This window comes from Balaenoptera physalus, assembly GCF_965194825.1.
Source record: "Balaenoptera physalus genome assembly, chromosome: 4".
NCBI lineage: Eukaryota > Metazoa > Chordata > Mammalia > Artiodactyla > Balaenopteridae > Balaenoptera > Balaenoptera physalus.
In genome coordinates, this window is record NC_138891.1 from 56,273,005 (window position 1) to 56,298,544 (window position 25,540).

Here is a 25,540-nt window from a genome sequence, read left to right on the forward strand (position 1 = left end):
GCCAGTCCACAATCCCTCTGTTACCAAGAGTAAGGAGGTCCTGCCAGAATGTAAATGAACCCTCTTCTTCCTTTATCAGGAATGTCTTGCTATCATAAAAAGAAAAATGTCAGCTGAAGTAAACAGTGTGCTCATTGACATGGTTGATTTAGGTTCTGATTCAAGCTCCTTATCTCATCATGGACCAATTTATAGACTGGCTCCAGTCCCCGGACCACACTTTGCATATCTCTGCTCTATTATGCAGTGAGGAAGAACAAGGCCTCTCCCTACTGTGATCTTCAACACTTTACAGGGTATCTGATAAGTAATGCTGATGCCCCAGGGCTTGGAGAGTTTCCAGGGAAAGAGCTCTTTTACATTTATTCAAGTGAGAGTCACACTTGAGTCCAGTGAGAGGCAACACTGGACTGGTGTCGAAACTCATGCTCTCCTCACAATCAGCCCACTCCTCTAGTCACTAAGGTCTTTTGCTTAGCAAGCTCCTCATGCCAGATTCTTTCCTCCCTTACAATGAGTTCTCTTCCAAGAGGCTCCTTGAGCTTCATGTAAGTGGGCCTCTTCCAGGTCTGTCCCACCAGATCACCATACATGTCTTATGCAACTTGACACACAAGCTTGTAAGCAGAGTGGAACTCAAGCTTGATTCATTCTCAAGGTCCTTATTCATTTGCTCACCATTTGTTGAGCAGTATGTGCTAAGTAGCACATGGGGTACAGAGGCGGTTAGGGCATGGTATTCACCAGAAGGGACCTGGAAAATAAGGTCAGATAAGGTATGCATACAAATGCATACAATATTACATGAATTCCAATAAGTATAACGAGACAAGTATAAAATGTTTATAGAAGACAGATGTGATGTGATAAAAACAGAAAAATATTTGAGTAAGAAGCTACATTTAAGCTAAGTTTTAAAGCATGTTTATGATTTATGATTAGGGAGAAGGGTTAATGGAGAAGCAGCAGTAAGGCGACTGTGAGACTCAAACTGGATGTTTTCATCTGTGTTCTCCTGGACTCACTCCACGCCATGCAAGAGGAATTCAGTGATATTGCTCACATTCTGATCTTTACTGACTGCATAAAATAATAATAGCAAATGCTACAAAGGTAATGCTGTACCCACTACAATTTTTATCATAATCTTAGCTTATACAATATAAACATTAAAGAAGGAAAGAATATGATTTCTGGTGTTTTGTCAGACCAGTGTTTTGAGGATGTGAATAAAAGGACAATGATGAATCTAAATGGTTTGAAAGCTAATTTCATAGCAGCTATATTTGTGCAAGATGGTGATTATTATCTTGGGAGGCCGTATGATTATTTGAAAGCATTTCTCCTTAAGTCAGAGAAAACTTTTATGCTATCAGTAATTTCCTTGCATTTTTTTCCCTACTAAACTTTAATAGCTTCCTGTGCTCCCAGTTAGATTGATCTGGATCTCATTAACGCACAGTCTAAAAGCTTTTGTTTATAAAAATGAATAATTTGATGAAGAATGGCAATTAGGAGTTGTTTCTTTCAAAGCAATTTCAGTCAATTTAATGCAAACCACTAGGTGTATTTGATTCCATTTTGAGACTCCTGCTTCCTATTATGTTTCACGTGAACTCAATTTCTCATTGATCCCTGAAAGAAAACAATAACTCACCAAAAACACTACCTCCCATTTCTTGTGGTAAGATGTTTACACATATGAACACATGAAAAGCAACTTTTCTCACATCATTTAATAAAAGATAGTGGTTTCCAGGGGCAGCTAACACCCTATGAGTCCCAAGGACTCAACACCAGGGAATATTTTGTCCTAGGCTTGCCTCTTAAATGCTATTCTTTAAAAAAAAAAATAATATATACAGATCCTTCATGGTTAGTACAGGGAAGGAAAATTATTGGAGGGATATCTGAACTACATGGGTCTGCTGTCCCCAAGATCTCCTTTCCCTTGGGGACTCATTAATTTCCACTGCAGTTATCCTCAGGCAGGATGAAGAGCCCCTTCACAGGGCTCATATCGTGCTCCTCTTGCACTGCCGAGGCAGTCCGACACACTTAAATAAGACTCATGGGAGGTCAGGGAATAACAAAAGGAAACCCAATGTGGAGAATGTTGGCTTTAGATCACCTGACTTGTAAGGCATAGCTGACTCAGTATGGTCTCAGGCCACGTGTATCCTTGTATGGCCTCAAGAAAAGAGGCATCTTGTCTAAATCTCTCTCTTCCCAGTAAAATGGTGAAGATATAGAAAGACCCCATCTTTCACTGATCAGCGAGAAGGTACAGTCATCAGATGCCTTCAAGTCGAACCTGAGGGAGTGAGTTTAATCCTTCCCTTTCATGCAACAGCACAGCAACGCTCAAACTGCAGTGACCACAAGTGTCACCAGAGAGATGAGTGAACATGAGAATCTACACAAAGTTTGATTCTGTAGAACTAGGGTGGTACCCAGATAATTGTATTTTAACAGATATCCCAGGAGATTTTAATGCAAGTTCTTTGAGTCACACATTGATAAACTCTATACTAGAGACTTTGCTATGACTTTTCCAGATATTTATTTTCTGGTTATTGTCTCTGGGAATGACCTCCGGGGAAGGCCAAACCTTATCCCTAAGTCTCAGCACAGTCTTTAAGTTTCAATAGGCTTAACTGAGCATAATGATCCTTTCAGAATGGTACTCAATTACATTTATATGAGACAGACGTAGGATAATACAGGTTCTTCTATATAGGACCTGCCACTACCTTTCACAGGGAACTTGAAAAAGTCATTTACCTATGTCCCTAATATGAAAAGGTTTGGCTAGATCTACAGTGCAGGTATTTACTCCAACATACAAAACACATTTATTGAATGCCTACTATGTGCTAGGCACTAAAGTTTCCAACTCGTTTCTTCAGTGGGGACCTTTCAAATTCTAAAACTTCTACACACCACCTTCTCCACATGATTGCTAACAGATTTCAGGTTCTATCAAGGAAGAAGAAAGTATCGTCAAATCACTATTATGGTTTCAGGAACACTTTAAAATAACTCCATTTGATACTATTCAAAATAGCATTTAAATTGGTTTGAAAACTAGTGAGAAAGAGTACATATGAGATATTTTACTTCAGCTAAAGAAAACGATTGGTGTCCATATGGAATTACAGACCTCACACCACAACCCTGCGATTCCCCTGAGATCCACAGGCTGCAGCATGGAAACCACACAACTAGAGGCTCTTCGAGGATTTCAAAGATCCCTAAATTCCAACTTACTGAGACTCTAAGACTGAGATTATTAATAGGAAATGTATTGGTAAGTTAAAAGTTATTAATTAAATATTAATATTAATTAAATTTTTAATTAAAAATTAAAGTATATAACCTGATTTCCTTCTTATTTCTTCTTTCAGAATGTCAAAAGCTGGCTGAGAATGGAATAAAATTCTCAAGATGCAAACCACTCAGTTGTAAGAAGAGGCATTTATGACAACAGTACATAGAACCATGAAATTAACTTGATCAGTTTTATTTTAATTTACCTTAGGCCATACTAATTGATTGCTTTGATTGGTTTATGCCTATAATACCAAGCCTAACTGTATTCAAAGTATTAGAGTGGCATTCTAAGTGCCCTTCTATTTTCACGATTATTTCTGGGAACTACAGACAAGACATCAAGTGGCCCAGTATCATCTTCATTACAATTTGGTCAACCTGAACCTTGGGGGAGCAATTTTGTCTATATCAGCATAGAGACTAACAATCTGCACAAGTTAGTCAATTCAGTTAGAAATCTATTAAACTACGTTTAAATTTATTTTTATAATAATGTAAGCGAACACCTACATGGAATCACTTAGTGTTTTTTTTTTTTTTTTAACTGAGTGTGTTAGGTGTAAATCTGACCCCCGCGTTGTGGTCTCCTTATGAGCCCTGAGCACCTGTCATTCAACGGGCTGATCCTGATGCCCATCAGAGTGTCTGCACATAGCAGATGCTTCACAAATTTGCATTAAATGAATGAATGAATGAACCAATAAAGGTAAATGAATGCTTTTTCTCTGTTTACTTTGTATCATTTAACAGATAGATACGTGCACTTTCTTTTTTTTAAGCCTTTACGCTTCCTATGCTTTGGTCTTAAATATCATTTAGTGACCAGGAAATTTTAACATTCATTCCTGAAGTACCTATCTCGTTCATCAATGACTGTCTTACCTGCTGAAAGAATTCAGCTCCATGCTCTCTACACACAAATGCAGGTCTCTTGAATTTTACTACCACTAAACTGAAGGTCAATTTATTTAACAGCAATCCATTGAACACCAACAATTAAAGGTGCAACGAAGGACAAAACAGAGCATTCAGACTCAAGCCCTATCTGGAAGATCTTAAAATGTAGTGGGAGAGAAAGCACTTATACATAATAAATACCTAACAAACTGTTAATAAATGCTACAGAAAAAGTTCAGGTAAAGTGTTACGAAAAGTAATTAAATCAGCTATAGTTACTCTTAACTGGACTTGTGTAAAGGCTCAGAGAAAATGCCTAAGAAATTCAAGCCAATTTCAGTAGTCCTATTTCATCTGTTCTTTTGTGAGCAAAAATTCCCACTGACCTTAACGTTAAATAGGTGATTAACTATTTATTCACAAGTCTCTACTATTTCATTATAATACATAAGTATGTAATTAAATGTTCATGCCCAAATCCAAGAATCTCAAACAAGTTTCTTTGCCTGAAATTGTAAGCCCTTAATTTTATACTCACCTATCTATCTACCAAGATTCCTAATATAATAATTTGGATTTAAGCCACAACTGATATTCAAATGTTAGATGCAGTCTTGGTAAGTCCAATGCAATAGTGATTACTTTTCAGTAGTGTGCCAAACCTGTACTGTTTGTATCAGTAGTCATCTGATCCGTTAATTTTACGTGATAGCATCTGAAGACCTTTTATTCCCAAAGTTGAAACTTAGGTTGTAGCATTTAGAGGCAGGCCAATTACCTGATATAGCTTTTGTTTTTTTATTGTACTTTTATTTATTTTTTTTGTGGGGGTGGTTTGGAGCTGTTTATTGACTTGTCATTAGCAGACCCAGACCCATTTGGGGTAACAAGTGATGTGGTCTTAATTCCTTTATTTGCTTTTTTTAAATTGTACTTTTAAAGTTTCAATCTCTATGTTACATTAGGAAGATGCAAAACAATTTATTTTTCTAAGCGTCACCAGCGTTTTGCCGAGTAAGATAGATTTTTAAGGGGAAGAATTATTTGTGACATAAAATCCACTAAAATACACCTGTTACCTCTCAAGTTGAAAGATTAAAGGATTTAGATAAATATGTAGAGGTAAGAATAATACCAGAATCCAGCACCAGCGCCATTTTTGTGTAAAAATGACTGATAGTAATTTACATCTCCCATTGGATACACAAAATGTTGTCAAGCCTGATTAATACTAAAACTGATGGTATCTTTTTCAGTTTAATAACGTGGATTCCAATTACTCTACCTGTTATGATTAAGGAGAGGCCACAAAACATTTGATAATTACTAGATGAGATTGTGACAAATTTTTTTACTGGCCTGAATTTTTCCAAATTGCTAAGATAGTTTAAAACTATTTAATAATGCCCTGAATGCAAACAATGTATTTACCTGAGGTAGACTCAGTCTTTAGGAACCTGAAGTTGGGACAGTTTAGGGGATCCCAGGAGGGCCTGGGTAAAGAACACAAAATTACTAGTACAAAATCAAGTACAGCACCTTGAAAGGGTCCAGATCAAGAGAGAAAACCTGAAGCATAAGCATCCTCAGTTTCATGGTAATCCCCTCTGACCAAAATTTACAGTTTTTAACAATATGTTTGGCTTTAAAGGCTCGCCATACAGAGGCTGGCTCAGTTCTCCTAGATAATAATAACATAATTATTATTATAACAATAATAACATGATTATTCCTATGAATTGTGCCTGATGATTTCTATAGTCTTTCTTGCCAGATGCTGCTGGTAGTATAATATGACTGATATTCTATGTAGAGTTTATCCTGCTGGTAGATAGCAGGCTTAAACTTCAGAAGAGATGAACTGCATTGTTAAATTACTATATCCTTTCTTTCTATCTGAAAAAAAAAAGTTACAAAATTTTACAGATAACCATATGTTTCAGAGAAGCCTTAGATTTTTATTATTATTGAAATTAACTTAACAAATATCAATTCAAGCTTTGATCTCTAGATACTTTGATCAATAAAACAAAAAATTATAATTATTCATGCATTTGGCCTTTCTTTAAATCTAGCCGGCCTAAGTCTCCAAAAGATTTTTTATAGATTGAAACTAGATTCTCCCAAGTGGATTGATTTCTTCAAGAAAATTAAAGCAGTGCAGAAAAGAAGAAAGTTATTGCATAAATTGTCTTGGTTTTTGATCAAAGATAGATAACTGTTTTCCTACTTTTAGTTCTAGAGAATAAGGAAGAAGGCCTTGTAACAAAAGGCTTTCTTGACCTTTAATAGTGGAAAAGAAATGATTGAATACTATTCTCTCCTTTAAAATTCGTCCAAAGACTTTTCTCAGAGGCCATAGGGTTTTGATAGAACCCTAACATAAGCATGTGCAGAAAGTTTGTATGTGTGTTCATATATATAATAGTCTGACCTCCACATCCACAGGCTCCACATCTGCAAATCCAACCAACTGCAGTTTAAAATATTCAGAAAAAATATTCCAGAAAGTTCCAAAAAGCAAAACTTGAATTTGCCAAGAGCCAGCAATTATTTACATGGCATTTACATTGTATTTACAACTATCTACATATCATTTACATTGTATTAGGTATTAAAAGTAATCTAGAGATGATTTATATGGGAAGGATGTTTGTAGGTTATATGAAAATACGATGCCATTTTATGTAAGGGATTTGAGCACCTATGAGTTTCGGTATCTGAGAGGGTCTTGGAACCAATCCCCTATGGATACCAAGGGCTGACTATACATATACATATACATACACACACACACACACACACACACACACACACACACACACACACACACAGAGAGAAGGAGAGACATATTGTGAGATATCTCAGGCGGGGGCTGGGAGCTGAGGCTCTGGCTTCGGAGGTCGGATCCCAGGGAGAGGACTGGGATTGGAAGCGTGAACACACCCTGAAGGGGGCTAGTGCACCACAGCTAGCCGGGAGGGAGTCCGGGAAAAAGTCTGCAGCTGCCGAAGAGGCAAGAGACTTTTTCTTGCCTCTTTGTTTCCTGGTGCGCCAGGAGAGGGGATTAAGAGCGCCGCTTAAAGGAGCTCCAGAGACAGGCGCGAGCCGCGGCTATCAGCGCCGACCCCAGAGACGGGCATGAGACACTAAGGCTGCTGCTGCCGCCACCAAGAAGCCTGTGTGCGAGCACAGGTCACTCCCCACACCGACCCTCCCGGGAGCCGGTGCAGCCCGCCACTGCCAGGGTCCCGTGATCCAGGGACAACTTCCCCGGGAGAACGCATGGCGCGCCTCAGGCTGGTGCAACGTCACGCCGGCCTCTGCCACCGCAGGCTCGCCCCGCACTCCGTACCCCTCCCTCCCCGCGGCCTGGGTGAGCCAGAGCCCCCGAAGCAGCTGCTCCTTTAACCCGGTCCTGTGTGAGCAAAGAACTGACGCCCTCAGGCGACCTACATGCAGAGGCGGGGCCAAATCCAAAGCTGAACCCCAGGAGCTGTGCGAACAAAGAAGAGAAAGGGAAATCTCTCCCAGCAGCCTCAGGAGCAGCAGATTAAATCTCCACAATCAACTTGATGTACCCTCCATCTGTGGAATACCTGAATAGACAACATATCATCCCAAATTGAGGAGGTGGACTTTGGGAGCAATGATATATATATATATTTTTTTTCTTTTTCTTTTTCTCTTTTTCTGAGTGTGCACGTGTATGCCTCTGTGTAATTTTGTCTGTATACCTTTGCTTTTACCATTTGTCCTAGGGTTCTGTCGGTCCGTTTTTTTTTGTTTTTGTTTTTTTAGCATACATTTTAGCACTTGTTATCACTGGTGGATTTGTTTTTCGGTTTGGTTGCTCTCTTCCTTCTTTCTTTCTGTTTTTTTTTTTTCTATTTCTTTATTACCTTTTAATTTTTTTATTCTTAATAATCATTTTTTATTTTAATTATTATTTTTTCTTTCTTTTTTTCTCCCTTTTCTTCTGAGCTGTGTGGCTGACAGGGATTTGGTGCTCTGGCTGGGTATGAGGCCTGTGCCTCTGAGGTGGGAGAGCCAAGTTCAGGACATTGGTCCACCAGAGACGTCCCAGCTCCAGGTAATATCAAACAGCAAAAGTTCTCCCAGAGATCTCCAACTCAACGCTAAGACCCGGCTCCACTCAATGACCAGCAAGCTACAGTGCTGGACACCCTATGCCAAACAACTAGCAAGACAGAAACACCACTCCACCCATTAGCAGAGAGGCTGCCTAAAATCATATTAAGGTCACAAACACGCCAAACACACCACCAGACATGGTCCTCCCCACCAGAAAGACAAGATCCAGCCTCATCCACCAGAACACAGGCACTAGTCCCCTCCACCAGGAAGCCTACACAACCCACAGAACCAACATTAGCCACTGGGGGCAGACACCAAAAATTACGGGAACTATGAACCTACAGCCTGCGAAAAGGAGACCCCAAACGCAGTAAGTTAAGCAAAATGAGAAGAAAGAGAAACACACAGCACATGAAAGAGCAAGGTAAAAACCCACCACACCAAACAAATGAAGAGGAAATAGGCAGTCTACCTGAAAAAGAATTCAAAGTAATGATAGTAAAGATGATCCAAAATCTTGGAAAGAGAATAGAGAAAATACAAGAAACGTTTAACAAGGACCTAGAAGAACTAAAGGGCAAACAAACAATGATAAACAACACATTAAATGAAATTAAAAATTATCTACAGGGCTTCCCTGGTGGCGCAGTGGTTGAGAATCTGCCTGCCAATGCAGGGGACACGGGTTCGAGCCCTGGTTTGGGAAGATCCCACATGCCACGGAGCAACTGGGCCCGTGAGCCACAATTGCTGAGCCTGCGCGTCTGGAGCCTGTGCTCCACAACAAGAGAGGCCGCGATGGTGAGAGGCCCGCACACCGCGATGAAGAGTGGTCCCCACTTGCCGCAACTAGAGAAAGCCCTTGCGCAGAAACGAAGACTCAACACGGTCATAAATAAATAAATAAATAAATAAATAAAAGAACGTGAATTTCTTTTAAAAAAAAATTATCTACAGGGAATCAGTAGCAGAATAACTGAGGCAGAAAAACGGATACGTGACCTGGAAGATAAAATACTGGAAATAACTACTGCAGAGCAGAATAAAGTAAAAAGAATGAAAAGAATTGAGGACAGTCTCAGAGACCTCTGGGACAACATTAAAAACACCAACATTCGAACTATAGGGCTCCCAGAAGTAAAAAAGAAAAAGAAGCGGACTGATAAAATATTTGAAGAGATTATAGGTGAAAACTTCCCTAATATGGGAAAGGAAATAGTTATCAAGTCCAGGAAGCACAGAGAGTCCCATACAGGATAAATCCAAGGAGAAACATGCCAAGACACATATTAATCAAATTTTCAAAAATTAACTACAAAGAAAAACTATTAAAAGCAGCAAGGGACAAACAACAAAAATATACAAGGGAATCCCCATAAGGTTACCAGCTGATCTTTCAGCAGAAACTCTGCAAGCCAGAAGGGAGTGGCGGTATATATTTAAAGTAATGAAAGGGAAAAACCTACAACCAAGATTACCCAGCAAGGATCTCATTCAGATTCGACAGAGAAATTAAAACCTTTACAGACAAGCAAAAGCTGAGAGAGTTCAGCACCACCAAACCAGCGTTACAACAAATGCTAAAGGAACTTCTCTAGGCAGAAACACAGAAGAAGGAAAACACCTACAATAACAAATCCAAAACAATTAAGAAAATAGTAATAGGAACATACACATTGATAATTCCCTTAAATGTAAGTGGACTAAATGTTCCAACCAAAAGATATAGACTGGCTGAATGAATACAAAAACAAGACCCATACATATGCTGTCTACAAGAGACCCACTTCAGACCTAGGGACACATACAGACTGAAAGTGAGGGGATGCAAAAAGATATTCCATGCAAAAGGAAATCAAAAGAAAGCTGGAGTAGCAATTCTCATATCAGACAAAACAGACTTTAAAATAAAGAGTATTACAAGAGACAAAGAAGGACACTATATAATGATCAAGGGATCAATCCAAGAAGAAGATATAACAATTGTAAATAATTATGCACCCAACATAGAAGCACCTCAATACATAAGGCAAATGCTAACAGCCATAAAAGGGGAAATTGACAGTAACACAATCAGAGTAGGGGACTTTAACACCCCACTTTCACCAATGGACAGATCATCCAAAATGAAAAGAAATAAGGAAGCACAAGCTTTAAATGATACATTAAACAAGATAGACTTAATTGATATATATAGGACATTCCATCCAAAAACAACAGAATACACATTCTTCTCAAGTGCTCATGGAACATTCTCCAGGATAGGTCACATCTTAGGTCACAAATCAAGCCTTGGTAAATTTAAGAAAATTGAAATTGTATCAAGTATCTTTTCCGACCACAATGCTATGAGACTAGATATCAATTACAGGAAAAAATCTGTAAGAAATACAAACACATGGAGGCTAAACAACACACTACTTAATAACCAAGAGATCACTGAAGAAATCAAAGAGGAAATAAAAAATACCTAGAAAAAAATGACAATGAAAACACGACAACCCAAAACCTATGGGACGCAGCAAAAGCACTTCTAAAAGGGAAGTTTATAGCAATACAATCTTACCTTAAGAAACAAGAAACATCTCAAATAAACAACCTAACCTTGCACCTAAAGCAATTAGAGAAAGAAGAACAAAAAAACCCCAAAGTTAGCAGAAGGAAAGAAATCATAAAGATCAGATCAAAAATAAATGAAAAAGAAATGAAGGAAACGATAGCAAAGATCAATAAAACTAAAAGCTGGTTCTTTGAGAAGATAAACAAAATTGATAAACCATTAGCCAGACTTATCAAGAAAAAAAGGGAGAAGACTGAAATCAATAGAACTAGAAATGAAAAAGGTGAACTAACAACTGACACTGCAGAAATACAAAGGATGATGAGAGATTACAAGCAACTATATGCCAATAAATGGACAACCTAGAAGAAATGGACAAATTCTTAGAAATGCACAACTTTCTTAGACTGAACCAGGAAGAAAGAGAAAATATGAACAGACCTATCACAAGCACTATCACTGAAATTGAAACTGTGATTAAAAATCTTCCAACAAACAAAAGCCCACGACCAGATGGCTTCACAGGCGAATTCTAGCAAACATTTAGAGAAGACCTAACACCTATCCTTCTCAAACTCTTCCAAAATATAGCACAGGGAGGAACACTCCCAAACTCATTCTATGAGGCCACCATCACTCTGATACCAAAACCAGACAAAGATGTCACAAAGACAGAAAACTACAGGCCAATATCACTGATGAACATAGATGCAAAAATCCTCAACAAAATACTAGCAAACAGAATCCAACAGCACATTAAAAGGATCATACGCTATGATCAAGTGGGGTTTATCCCAGGAATGCAAGGATTCTACGATAAATGCAAATCAATCAACGTGATACACCATATTAACAAATTGGAGGAGATAAACCATATGATCATCTCAATAGATGCAGAGAAAGCTTTCGACAAAATTCAACACCCATTTATGATAAAAACCCTCCAGAAAGTAGGCATAGAGGGAACTTTCCTACATAATAAAGGCCATATATGACAAACCCACAGCCAACATCTTCCTCAATGGTGAAAAACTGAAACCATTTGTGCTAAGATTAGGAACAAGACAAGGTTGCCCACTCTAACCACTATTATTCAACATAGTTTTGGAAGTTTTAGCCACAGCAATCAGAGAAGAAAAAGAAATAAAAGGAATCCAAATCGGAAAAGAAGAATTGCAGCTGTCACTGTTTGCAGATGCCATGATATTATACATAGAGAGTCCTAAAGAGGCTACCAGAAAACTACTAGAACTAATCAATGAATTTGACAAAGTAGCAGGATACAAAATTAATGCACAGAAATCTCTTGCATTCTTATACACTAATGGTGAAAAATCTGAAAGTGAAATTAAGAAAACACTCCCATTTACCACTGCAACAAAAAGAATAAAATATCTAGGAATAAACCTACCTAAGGAGACAAAAGACCTGCATGCAGAAAATTATAAGACACTGATGAAATAAATTAAAGATGATACAAATAGATGGAGAGATATACCATGTTCTTAGAGTAGAAGAATCAACATTGTGAAAATGACTATACTACCCAAAGCAATCTACAGATTCAATGCAATCCCTATCAAACTACCAATGGCATTTTTCACAGAACTAGAACAAAAAATTTCACAATCTGTATGGAAACACAAATGGCCCAAAAGAGCCAAAGCAATCTTGAGAAAGAAAAACGGAGCTGGAGGAATCAGGTTTCCTGACTTCAGACTATACCACAAAGCTACACTAATCAAGACAGTATGGTACTGGCACAGAAACAGAAATATAGGTCAATGGAACAGGATAGAAAGCCCAGAGATAAACCCACACACTTATGGTCACCTTATCTTTGATAAAGGAGGCAAGAATATACAGAGGAGAAAAGACAGCTCTTCAATAAGTGGTGCTGGGAAAACTGGACAGCTACATGTAAAAGAATGAAATTAGAACACTCCCTAACACCATACACAAAAATAAACTCAAAATGGATTAAAGACCTAAATGTAAGGCCAGACACCTTCCAACTCTTAGAGGAAAACATAGGCAGAACACTTTATGACATAAATCACAGCAAGATCCTTTTTGACCCACGTCCCAGAGAAATGGAAATAAAAACAAAAATAAACAAATGGGACCTAATGAAACTTAAAAGCTTTTGCACAGTAAATGAAACCATAAACAAGACGAAAAGACAACCCTCAGAATGGGAGAAAACATTTGCAAATGAAGCAACTGACAGTGGATTAATCTCCAAAATTTACAAGCAGCTCATGCAGCTCAATATCAAAAAACCAAACAACCCAATCCAAAAATGGGCAGAAGACCTAAATAGACATTTCTCCAAAGAAGATATACAGATTGCCAACAAACACATGAAAGAATGCTCACCATCACTAATCATTAGAGAAATGGAAATCAAAACTACAATGAGGTATCACCTCACACGGGTCAGAATGGCCATCATAAAAAATCTACAAACCGTAAATGCTGGAGAGGGTGTGGAGAAAAGGGAACCCTCTTGCACTGTTGGTGGGAATGTAAATTGATACAGCCACTATGGAGAACAGTATGGAGGTTCCTTATGAAACTAAAAATAAAACTACCATATGACCCAGCGATCCCACTACTGGGCATATACCCTGAGAAAACCATAATTCAAAAAGAGTCATGTACCACAATGTTCATTGCAGCTCTATTTACAATAGACAGGACATGGAAGCAACCTAAGTGTCCATCAACAGATGAATGGATAATGAAGATGTGGCACATATATACAATGGAATATTACTCAGCCATAAAAGGAAACAAAATTGAGTTATTTGTAGGTAGGTATATGGACCTAGAGTCTGTCATACAGAATGAAGTAAGTCAGAAAGAGAAAAACAAATCCCGTATGCTAACACATATATATGGAATCTAAAAAAAAAAAAAAAAAAAAAATCGTTCTGAAGAATCTAGGGGCAGGACAGGAATAAAGACGCAGATGTAGAGAATGGACTTGAGGACACGGGGAGGGGAAAAGGTAAGCTGGGACGAAGTGAGAGAGTGGCATGGACTTACATATACTACCAATTGTAAAATAGCTAGTAAGAAGCAGCTGCAAAGCACAGGGAGATCAGCTCAGTGCTTTGTGACCACCTAGAGGGGTGGGATAGGGAGGGTGGGAGGGAGACGCAAGAGGGAGGAGATATGGGGATATATGTATACATATAGCTGATTCACTTTGCTGTAAAGCAAAAAGTAACACACCCATTGTAAAGCAATTATACTCCAATAATGATGTTAAAAATAAATAAATACATAAAAATAAAAATACGATATAATTATTATGTAATATTTATGTTTCAAAGCATCTTCATGTCTACCATATTAATTAGTGGAAGTAAGACTCCTTGCTGGATGGTAATTGAAATTCTATATCTGGAGGTAATTATTTAAAAACTTAATTTTTTACTCATTATTTAAACATGTTTTCAATGACAACTGAAGGCTAGACACTACACTATAGGCGCTACAGATACATAGATAAACTGTTCATAGTTTCCTCCCTCAGCAATGAGCAAAGCCATGAAAATAAACAGTTGTACATGGATGGACCTAGAGATTATCTTACTAAGGGAAGTAAGTCAGAGAAAGACAAATATCACATAATATCACTTATACGTGAAATCTAAAAAAATGAAACAAATGAACTTATTTACAAAACAGAAACAGACTCACAGACATAGAAAACCAACTTATGGCTCCCAAAGGGGAAAGGGGCAGGGGATAAATTAGGAGTTTGGGATTAGCAGATACAAACTACTATATATAAAACAGATAACCAACAAGCTCCTGGACTTCCCTGGTGGCACAGTGGTTAAGAATCCACCTGCCAATGTAGGGGACTCAGGTTCAAGTCCTGATCTGGGAAGATCCCACATGTTGAGGAGCAACTAAGCCCATGTGCCACAACTACTGAGCCCACGTGCCACAACTACTGAAGTCCGTGTACCTAGATCCTGTGCTCCGCAACAGGAGAAGCCACCGCAATGAGAAGCCCACACACCGCAATGAACAGTAGCCGCCGTGAACCACAACAAAGAGCAGCCCCCTCACGCCGCAACTAGAGAAAGCTCGCGTGCAGCAACGAAGACCCAATGCAGCCAAAAATAAATAAATAAATAAATAAAATTTTTTTAAAAAAAGGTCCTACTGAATAGCACAGGGAACTATATTCAATATCTTCTAATAAGTTATAATGGAAAAGAATATATATATGTATATAACTGAATCATTTTGCTGTATACCAGAAACTAACAAACACTGTAAATCAACTATACTTCAATTTAAAGAAACAAACAGTTGTAGTGTGTGTTAGGTAGAAAAATGTCCCCAACCCCCAAGTTGGCCACATCCTAATCCTGTGAATATGTTACACTGCCTGGCAAAAGAAAATTAAAACTGCAGGTGGAATTAAGTTGCTAACCAGCTGACCTGGAAATGAAAATGTTATGGATTATTTAGATGGATCCAGTCTAATCGTCCTTAAACATGGAAATAGAGGCAGAAGGGTATGTCAGAGAGACGAGACATAAGGACTTGAATTGCCATAGATAGTTTCAAAGATGGAGGAATGGGACCGGGAACTGAAAAATGTGGTGGTCTCTAGAAGACAGGAGGGAATAGTCCTCACCTTATAGCCAGCAAGGAAATGAGAACCTTAGTCTGATAACTGCAGAGAACTAAATGCTGCCAATGACCTGAATGAGCCTGGAAGAGGATTCTCCCACGGAAGAGCCTCTAGAAAAAGACACAGCCCATCTACACCTTGATTTTAGCCCAGTAAGAGTTATCTACACAATTATAATAAATATATGCTATATTAAGCCACTAAGTTTGTAGTAATTTATTATGGAAATAAAAAATTAATATATAATGATAAGTTAATGGATACATTAAACAAAAGATTATGATCTAGTGTGGTACGAGCTGAAGAAATATCTTAGATATCATGTTAAGAATTTTAGATTCTGTAAGCAGTAAGTAATAAGGAAGCATTAGGAACCTCTAGCTGTGGTTGAACCACAGGAGAGAAAGTATGTATAACTTATTTTTTTGGCTACGTTGGGTCTTTGTTGCTGCTCACGGGCTTTCTCTAGTTGCAGCAAGCGGGGGCTACTCTTCGTTGCGGTGTGCAGGCTTCTCATTGCGGTGGCTTCTCTTGTCGCGGAGCACGGGCTCTAGGCACATGGGCTTCAGTAGTTGTGGCTCGTAGGCTCTAGAGCACAGGCTCAGTAGTTGTGGCGCACGGGCTTAGCTGCTCCGCGGCATGTGAGTTCTTCCCGGACCAGGGCTCAAACCCGTGTCCCCTGCATTGGCAGGCGGATTCTTAACCACTGCACCACCAGGGAAGTCCCTGTATAACTTCTTCTAGATAGCATTTTCCCAAATCACAATTTCTCCAAGTCCCATTATTCCTGGAACTTAAAATAGGTAACACCTATGGTTTTTATTCTTAACTTGTTAAAGAGAGCACTGTTTAGCAAATCTCTCTACTAGTAAACATCTGAGATGGGGCATCTCCAGGAAAATGGCTAAAGTATTTTTGTGAATTAGTTCTCAGGATTTTTCATGTGATAGTCCATGCTCATAGTGAACCTGTGTATTCACTAAATTAAACACAAAATATTTTCTATTTGAGTTTTCCAGTTAGAATAAAGCAGTGCACGTAGCAACTTATTTTCTTGTTTTCACTACTGTGAAAATCCCTGTTTACCTATATAGCAAGCATGCCTCAGGCACTAGTTCTTATTAAGGCTTATATACCAATGCAAGTTTGAGAGTTTAAAGGGGGCCTCTACAGTGATGTAAGTAGAAAGAATATATCTGTTTTTAGCTTAATTAGTGAATAGATCATTCTCCCTGTCATTATATACACCACTGAAAATTTTAGGGAAAAAAGGCCAATCCCAATTTTTGTAGCTGAGGAAAAGCAAGGCAAAAGGCAACTCAAGATAAATTAAGTTTAATTTAAGTGACAGAAGTAGAGTTTTTAATACACCAACATCAATATCATCAGAACAAATTTGAAAAATGCCTGCTACATCCTACAGGGTGATTTTTAAACGTTACATGTTTACTTTTTATGAAGACAGTTGGAAATAGAGTTTACTACCAAGTCTACATGGTACGGCCAAATTCACTGGCTAAGCGGATTTCCAATTTTCTGTTGTCTTAGTAATTGGCTGCAAGGCTAACCGTCAGACTGCCTGTGTGGTAAGCCAATTTATTCATCAAGGAGATATAAAATCCTGGTTCAACTGTGCCTCAGTATACTTCTTGCAATTGCCTGGCTGTTAGAAATGCATGTCTGGTTTATGACTGGAGGGAAGGATTTGGGTCTTACATTGCAATTACTATCCTGTATCAGGATGCTTTAGTTGTCTACAGCAAGACAATCCAAGAGCTGGCGGTAGACCCAGCCAATAAGGAAGGACAAATATTTGGGAGATGACAAGGGCAGAGGCTTGCAACAAAAGTTCAGTTTGGGAAGTAATTACTTCCTTTAAAGATCCAACAGTCTCTAGTTAAAATTGAGGCAAAATATTTAATGGTTAAAATATTTAATTCTATCTTAACAGCCTCCTAACTGGCCTACTCGAATCCACACTGGCCCCTTCCAGTTTATTCTGTAAAGGCTGCCTGAGAGATCTTCTCCAAGGTGTGAATTTCAACAATGCTTGACAGAGTTCACCCTTCAGCCTAAAATCTTTCAATGGCTCCCCTTTCCCTTGGGATAAATACAACACTCAAGAGGCTATGAGGCCCTGTAATGCCCACCTCTCCACCCCATCTTATCTCACCTTTCCCCTTGCTCCCCAGTCATACAGGCCTTTGTGCCTCTCATACTTGCTGGGCTGTCTTCCGCCATTGGGTCTTTACACACTTTTCTCTGAATGGAGGACTGTTCCCTCCCCTGTTGCCTCGTTAACTCCTACTCACCCTTCAGGTCTCAGCTCAAGGAACATTTTCTCAGTGAAGCCTTTCCCTGACCTCCTTAAGTGAAATCCTATTTTTCAGATTCATACCCTCATGTACCACTTTGTATCACTTTTCATTGTTGCAAACCGACTCCTTCCTGTGATTATTTGATGTTATATATCTCTGCCAATAATGGTAAGCTCAGTATTTTTTTGCTGTTTTTTCCCCAGAACCTAGAAAAGTGCCTGAGACATAGGCATGAAAAGTATTTGTTAAATATACAAACAGATGAGGTAAGAATATTTTCAGAGATTTTTGATTACATAACTTCTGTTATACATTGTTAAGCCACTATCTTCCATGAAGAAAATGAATGTATCATCTAGCATAATGCTTAAAACATTCAGTTGCTTAATACAAGTTTAAGAAATAGAATTAAAGTCATATAGGCAGAATTGTATTTATATATAGATCAGAAAAATGTTCATAATAGTTAGCTTTGATCAGTGTGTATGTTAAGAGCAGAGACAAAGAATACCAGTTCTCCTACCTAGAGTCGCTGACTAAAGGGCACAACATAGAGTGTCTTTACAAAGTTTCTGAGAGGTTGGGGTGTACTTACTTAAGATCAACTAATACTAAGAATTACATTTAGTCCTAGAGCAGGGGTTATAACTGGATAGACAAGTTAGGGATCCATGAATCTAAGAGTTAGAATATATTTCATAGATGTACAATTTCATTCGCCTGTTTTGCAGGAAAAAAAACTAAGCCCAACAAAATTAAGAAATATGTCCATGGTCACATCCCTGTTGAGGGTCAAATAGCTGGAGGCCAAATAGCATATTTAGACATTCCTGAATGGTTTCTGTATGTTAAATCTGTACTGATTCTATAGGGAAGTGGATTTTAAAAGATTCACACATACATTTGTGCATGTGGAAAACATTTTCATAGATATTATTTGGCAGATCTGTCAAAGAATTCAAAAATAGAAACAGGTGTTCTGAATTCTAAAATCATAATAACCAAGGCTATTTATTAGATCTAAAACTAAATTTTTTAAAAAATTATATAAGAAAGTAAATATAATCATTACTCGGCTGAATGGTAAGCAATATTAATATAGTCATAAAAAGTATGCAATAATTATTAATTTAACCAAAAGTGATGATATTACTATTGGGATGACTGAAGAAACGTAAGAATGGATAACGTCAAAAATTGACAAATCTAAGGTTTCCCTGGTGGTGCAGTGTTTAAGAATTGCCTACCAATGCAGGGGACACGGGTTCGAGCCCTGGTCTGGGAAGATCCCACATGCCATGGAGCAGCTAAGCCTGGGCACCACAACTACTGAGCCTGCGCTCTAGAGCCCACGAGCCACAACTACTGAGCCCGCCTGCCACAACTACTGAAGCCCGTGCGCCTAGAGCCTGTACTCCGTAACAAGAGAAGCCACTGCAGTGAGAAGCCCGCGCACCACAAGGAAGAGTAGACCATGCTCGCCGCAACTAGAGAAAGCTGCGCACAGCAACGAAGACCCAATGCAGCCAAAAATAAATAAACAAAATAAATAAATTTACTTTAAAAAAATTGACAAACCTAGAAATAACAGTATAAATACCTTATGTAGAAATGTGGAGATAAGTATACAAGTGTTTTAAAATATTGCGTCTGGAGAGTGGAGTGGGTGGTAAAAGATGGTTGGAACAAGGAACTGATGTTTTTCTTAAGCTTTTCAGCACTTGTTTTAGTTTGGGTCTACTTAGGAGAAAGAAGCTGCACAGTGATTTGAGCAAGGAAACTTTAATATTGAAAAAATATTAACTATAACAAGGTAATGAATTAATGGGGGATTAGCTACTAAAGGGTAAAGAAGACTCTCGAGAATATAAAAATAGCAGATGTACAGAGAAGCCACTATTCCTAGGGCCAAGGCAGAGAACCCAGGAAGGAAGAAATCTGGAAGACACCCCCCATCCAGGACTGAACTCTAAGCCTTGCTTTCAAGGGTGCAGCTGGGCTCTACTGCATGGTGTAACAGGTTCATGAGGGGCTGCATTGGCAGGATTCACTAGGAAGCCATCCTCTGGGGTGCCAAAATAAGCCATCTGCAGGGAGGTGCCACAGAAGTGACACTCACCAAGAAACTGTTTTCTGGGGTGCCAGAAGCCGTGCCCATGAGAAGGTGTCTCCGAACTTGTCTGAAAGTCACTTGAGGGGCAGTGCTAGGAACAGGCATCCACAGAGAAGTGCCAGACCTCATAACTCACTCTGAAGCCACCCGAGGGTGTTCCAAGGAAGCTGTCCATGGGGAGGTGCTATTCTTTGGAACTTGCTACCAAAGTTCCAGAACTTTGGCATGAGGAGGTAAAAGGAAAGCCATCCACCGGGAGAAGCAATGCCAGTTACTGGGATTCTGATCTCAGAATGTTGTGAGAAGCTGCCCGTAGAGACATGACATGTTCTGCAAGAGCCCTGGGAGAAGAGCAGGTCAGACCAGGAAGACGGAAGCCCCTTCCTCCTCTAGTGTCTTTCCAGAGCACTCCACTGATAAATATTAACCTCATGCTTGTGTGCAAAGGGGAAATATTTAGTCCAGCTCTATTTTTGCATAGCAGGCAATGAAAAGTGGACTTAGAGGCAATACGCTGATAACCGGAATATTACTTTTTATAATTTGTTAGATAATGTGCATTGATATAAGTCAAAACTAATCTTTTAAAAGTAACTGCTAAGAAAAGAGCAGCTTATCTGAGGACATAGTATGTTTCTTCTTCTTTGAAGGTAAGATTTATTCACCTTGTTCCCTTTGAATCTGGCATCTATAGGAATTCATGTTATCATTCTTAAAGTGTGCCTATTGATGCTACCCCCCATTCCCATTTATATTTTCCCTGCTCTTGATTCTCTGTTCTTAAATATATTTGATCATTGTTTTATAATATGCATATTTGAAGGTAGTCTCAGTAGCTTATAATAAATAAGACATGGTCCTTGATTTCCAGAAGTTTATTGTCTGGCTGAGGTCATAAGACAAACTCACTGAAAACTATTAGGGAAAAACAAAGTATAGAATCTTATTTAGTGATAAATTTTGCAGGACAAAAACCGACGTACTTGGAGTTCCCTGAAGGGAGAATATCCAAACTGTAGCAGTCAGTGAAAACTTCCTGAAGACTTCAAGTGATCTTTAAAACAAGAATATACACTGAGGGAAAGCAAAGGAGAGGCACAGGGAAGACACTGACTCACCCCACAGGGAGTTCCTAGGATGGTGAAGATCAGCGTTTGATAAGCTGACATCCATGACTCGCCATGGTCTGGCCCCACTGGCCCCTTTATCATTGTCTTTGACCCCTGCTCAACAACAATTCTCTATTCTTTTACTTCAGCTTATCTATTGCCCTGAACACACCTTATTCATATTTCTATTCAACATTCTTCTCACATTTTCTTCTTGGAAGTCACCTTTCTTTTCCCTCTTCATCTGTTTGAGTGTTGCCCATCACTCAAGACCAACTATTCTGGCCTACAGGGATTTCTCCCTTTTCTGAACTTCTATAGTACTTAATTCTATACCACTCACTTAAAGGTCATATTATTTTGTGGTAAAGTAGAATAGTGGAAAGTGCGTAGACCTACAGTCAGAAAACTTGGATTCAAATCCTGGCTCTCCAACATTTTGGCACCATTTCCTAACCTCTCTCAGTCTCTAGGTTTTCACTATAATTTAGGGAAGGTGATACCTTCTTTGTAGGGCTGTTATGAGGACTGAATGGTATTATATACATATATGTGCCTTGAAAATTTTGCTGAATGACAATACACATACAGTTTGTGTTAGTGTTTGTGTGTGTTTCCACTCTATCTAGGATATACACTTAGAGATGGAACAATATCTAATAACTGTTTGTATTCTCCTTAGCACTTAGCACATTTCTCAGCACATAGTAGGCACTAAATAAACACTAAATGATTAAAACCCAATCAGTTTCTGTAAAAATATAAAGTGAACCCTCTGCACGATATTTGCTTTATCTGTCCTCATTTGTACCCATTAGATGCATCCAAGTTACAATATTCGTCACTGCAGAAATTACTGATGAAAAACTATTTGAACTGGTAACAACCATCTTGGCTCTGTCAAACCCTGGGTTTATAAAAGCGGTTTGGAACTCATGAGCTGTCACAGCAATAATACTCACTTGATACATTTTATAGATAGCAATTGCTGGTAAGTGTTCCTGCAATGAAGTACTCAAATAACTTGTATGACTAGGAATGCCAGTCCCCCATCAGTCAAGTGGGAGATCTTAGGAAATCAATTTCACCAGCAGTTGTGGAACTCCTAAATTTTTTTCTTTCAAAATATAAGTCATGTCCAAGAGATTCCAAACAAACTATATTGACAGAGCAGTTCCTGGGTAGGGTGGGAAGGGGCAGAGCTAAACAGAGGTAGAGGTGGTGTTGGTTCTGTGATATAATGTCAAGAGAACACACTTTGGAGCCAGTCACACCAAGCACAAATCCCAACTCCATCGTCTACTAGGATCTTGGCATTAGGCCTTCTTTAAACGTCAACATTTTTCTATAGAAAATGGCAATAATGCAGTTGTCATGAAAATTAAAAATAAGTTGCTAAAGCACCTAGCACAGGGTACTGTGTGGAACTTGGGTGATGAGCACAGTGTATGGTTAACTCAATAGGATGAGGTGATACTTGAAGGTTTGCCTACAGACCTACTCCACAAAATTTCCAACATACTGGTGCAGAAAGTAAGCGCCTGTGTCATGGCCTCAACAAAGACTCATGGCCCCACTCCTCATTAAGTACCTTTCCCAGGGTCATAGACTCAGCAATTAACTTTAGCCTGGGCCTGCTGCATTCAAGACAAGTTCTGTGATAGCTGTACTTAACAAAAGAATCCTCCCTCTCCCTCACCCCCGTGGACAACTCATTAGAAATATCACTTGGCACCCACAGGGTGAGCAGCACTCTATTTGACACGCTAATGGATTCAGCTATGATTAGTCAGGGTCTGTGCTTTAAAGGTAAGGATGATCCTTTCGTTGTCCTCATTGGGATACTAAGGTAAAGGCTGGAAATGAATTCGATGAGATCTGACATGTTATCTCCTGAAGAACTTAACCTCTATGAGATTCTGGTAATATAGTTGTGAAGGTTAAATGAAATTAGATTTGTAAAGCACTTAGCATAGGGCCAAGCACATCGTGAGCAGCAGTAGCAACAACATTATTAGAACAAGTAGTCCCTGTAAGGACGGAATCGCCAGAAATACCAACCCTAGAAGCTGCTATAAAGGGTTATGCATTACTTTTAAATTAGACTGCTTTTCAAATGTTAAAGCGGTAGAAGGGAACAAATAGAAAACAGCTGCGGTAAGGTAACTGTATGACCTTTTATTGTCAGTGGCTGACTGCGGGAGCTGCCTTCTACCACTGGCTGTGCGGCTGCTTTATGGCGAGGGGGGGGTGGGTGGAGACCTTGGGCTAGTCAGTGAATGTCACTGAGACTCAGTTTCCTTTTGTAAAGTGAGGCTGTTGGAATAGAACTATTCGGGTTGCTTTCAGCTCTGCTCTGCTTCTTAAACGTGGGATCTGTTCTGGTGATGGTAAGAAGAAAGCTCTGTGGCGGGAGAGCAGGAGCAAAAATAGGGACAGAAAATCTTGGAGCTGAGATTACAAATGAAAATGCTTTAAAGGGAGTAACCAAGCAATATATTTGCTTGGAGGCATGGTTTTTTAAATGTCTGCCTACTGACTGTGTGACATATGTGCTTGAACAGAGTTCCTATAGCAAGTTGACAATGATTTGATTTTCTCTGTTGTCTGACACTCTAAATTCTTATTTCCTAGGTTACCATAGCGCTCTCTCTAGCCACTGTCACTGTGAGTTTTGACTGTGTGGGCTTAATAGGATGCAAGTTTTGGGCAATGCTGTTGACTCCCTATCCCTTTCAAATTAGACGTTCTCCTAATTCCCGAAAATAAAATATCTACAGTGCTTCTAGGCAAGTCTTCAACTTAGTAACCTCTCAAAAACATAGCCCTTCTATTTCTGTCTGCTGAAGACAAGAGGATGTATTTTCCTATTATGAAGCCATGTGTGCGGGGGGTTGGGGGGTGGGGAGGAATATGCTGGATGTAATGGGCCAGAATCTCAAGCTAGAGTGGAGGCAGGTTTCCTCAAGGGAGCCTCCAAAGACAGAAATACAGTGTGGGAGGAAAGCAGAATCTCTCAGCTCAGAGCAGGCAAAAGAAAGCAGACACTGAAGTCTGTATATGAGAACAACAACAAAGACGACAGAGAAATGGTCCACTCTCCTTCCACCCTTTCTTCTACCAACAGGAATCCCTTCCAAATTCCACTCAGGATTCCCGTTTCCATTGCAAGTTCCACACAGGTCTTATTAGATGGAATGTGTTTGCTAGGAGGGCACGTTTATTCCCCACTCCTCCGGCTCCCTGGAGGAGGGACTTCCCCCAAAAGCTTCTGGCCTCTTGCCCTACCTTTTCTCATCTCCAAGGAGGAGTGATCTGTTTGGTGAAAGTGGGAGAGGAATCCAGAATGCACAACTCAGCTTCTTGCACGCCCTGTCTCGGGAGCAGCCTTCCCACAGAGGGAGGACTTCTGCTTCTGCTTCTGCTTCTGCTGAAAGGCCCCTGCCCTGAGGGGAGGCTGCCTGACCCTGTACTTCAGCATCAGGAAGCCCGCATGTGAGCAGATAGAAGCCACACTCTCCACCATTTTACGTGCAATGAACACATCTTTCCTACTCGTTTGCCTCACTTCACATTTTGTTCAGCACACAGGTGGGGAGGGGCGAGTTACTGTTGTTTCTCCCCAGTCATAAAATTTGACTGATGTACATTCTAGTGGGAAATCTGCTACGACGTCCTCAGCCATTTCTTACTGCAAGAGTCAACTCATTTCTGTTGGTTCCTTCCTTTCCCATTGCCTCTTATTCACCCAAAGCCATGTGCTAATCCATGGGATTGATTATTAAGGAAGCCATCTGTACGACCCGGTGATTAATAAAACAGAATAGTCTAGACCAGAAAAAGATTAGCTTCATACTTAATGTGTTTCAGCCATCAATTTAACCAGAATAATAACTGCTTGGGATTGAACCCCATTGTAGTGGAAATGTGGGCTGAAAATAACTCTGTATCTATCCATACTGGCTGACCAAATCACAGAATTTAACTAGTAGGAAGCATACATAGGCTGAATCCACTCTCTCTTTTGCATCTGAAGTACACTGACAGGCATAGTATAGGGTTAAAAGTAGCATGAATTTTCACCTTGGTTTTGTCACTGATCTGTCACTGAGCTGTTTATCACAGCAGATAACCCTTCTGAACCCTGGATTTATTTCTATAAAATGGAGATAATAACTACCTTGCAATATTCCAGGAATATTAAATTACATAATGCATGGGAAAAATAGTTATATCCTGTAATATGTATATATGACTATGAATTGCTAATATCATCAATAGAGATACTGAAAAGAGACAGAACCTTACATGTCAAAGGTCAGATAAGCCATTTAGTGTCCTGTCAAGAGAAGAGCCCGTCTTCTTATCTTCTAGCTTCTAGTAAAGTTTCTCAAAGTGAGGTCCAAGGACTATTTTTAAATAAACACATTATTTTTAAGCCCCACTCCG

At 39.3% G+C, this 25,540-nt stretch overlaps 3 long non-coding RNA genes across 3 annotated transcripts in view; 1 reads left to right on the forward strand and 2 right to left on the reverse strand.

Annotated features, from left to right (window-relative positions):
- Positions 1-25,540, reverse strand: part of LOC309659381 — a 666,865-nt gene that overhangs the window by 408,727 nt on the left and 232,598 nt on the right. The window lies entirely within an intron of this gene.
- The window catches only part of LOC309659404, a 194,843-nt gene that overhangs the window by 42,117 nt on the left and 127,186 nt on the right, over positions 1-25,540 (forward strand). The gene's annotated exons all lie outside the window — the stretch shown is intronic.
- Positions 9,727-25,540, reverse strand: part of LOC309659401 — a 149,416-nt gene continuing 133,602 nt past the window's right edge. Inside the window, exon 2 of the long non-coding RNA XR_014262783.1 lies at positions 9,727-10,707. This is a non-coding gene — a long non-coding RNA (uncharacterized lncRNA). The remainder of the gene's footprint in view (positions 10,708-25,540) is intronic.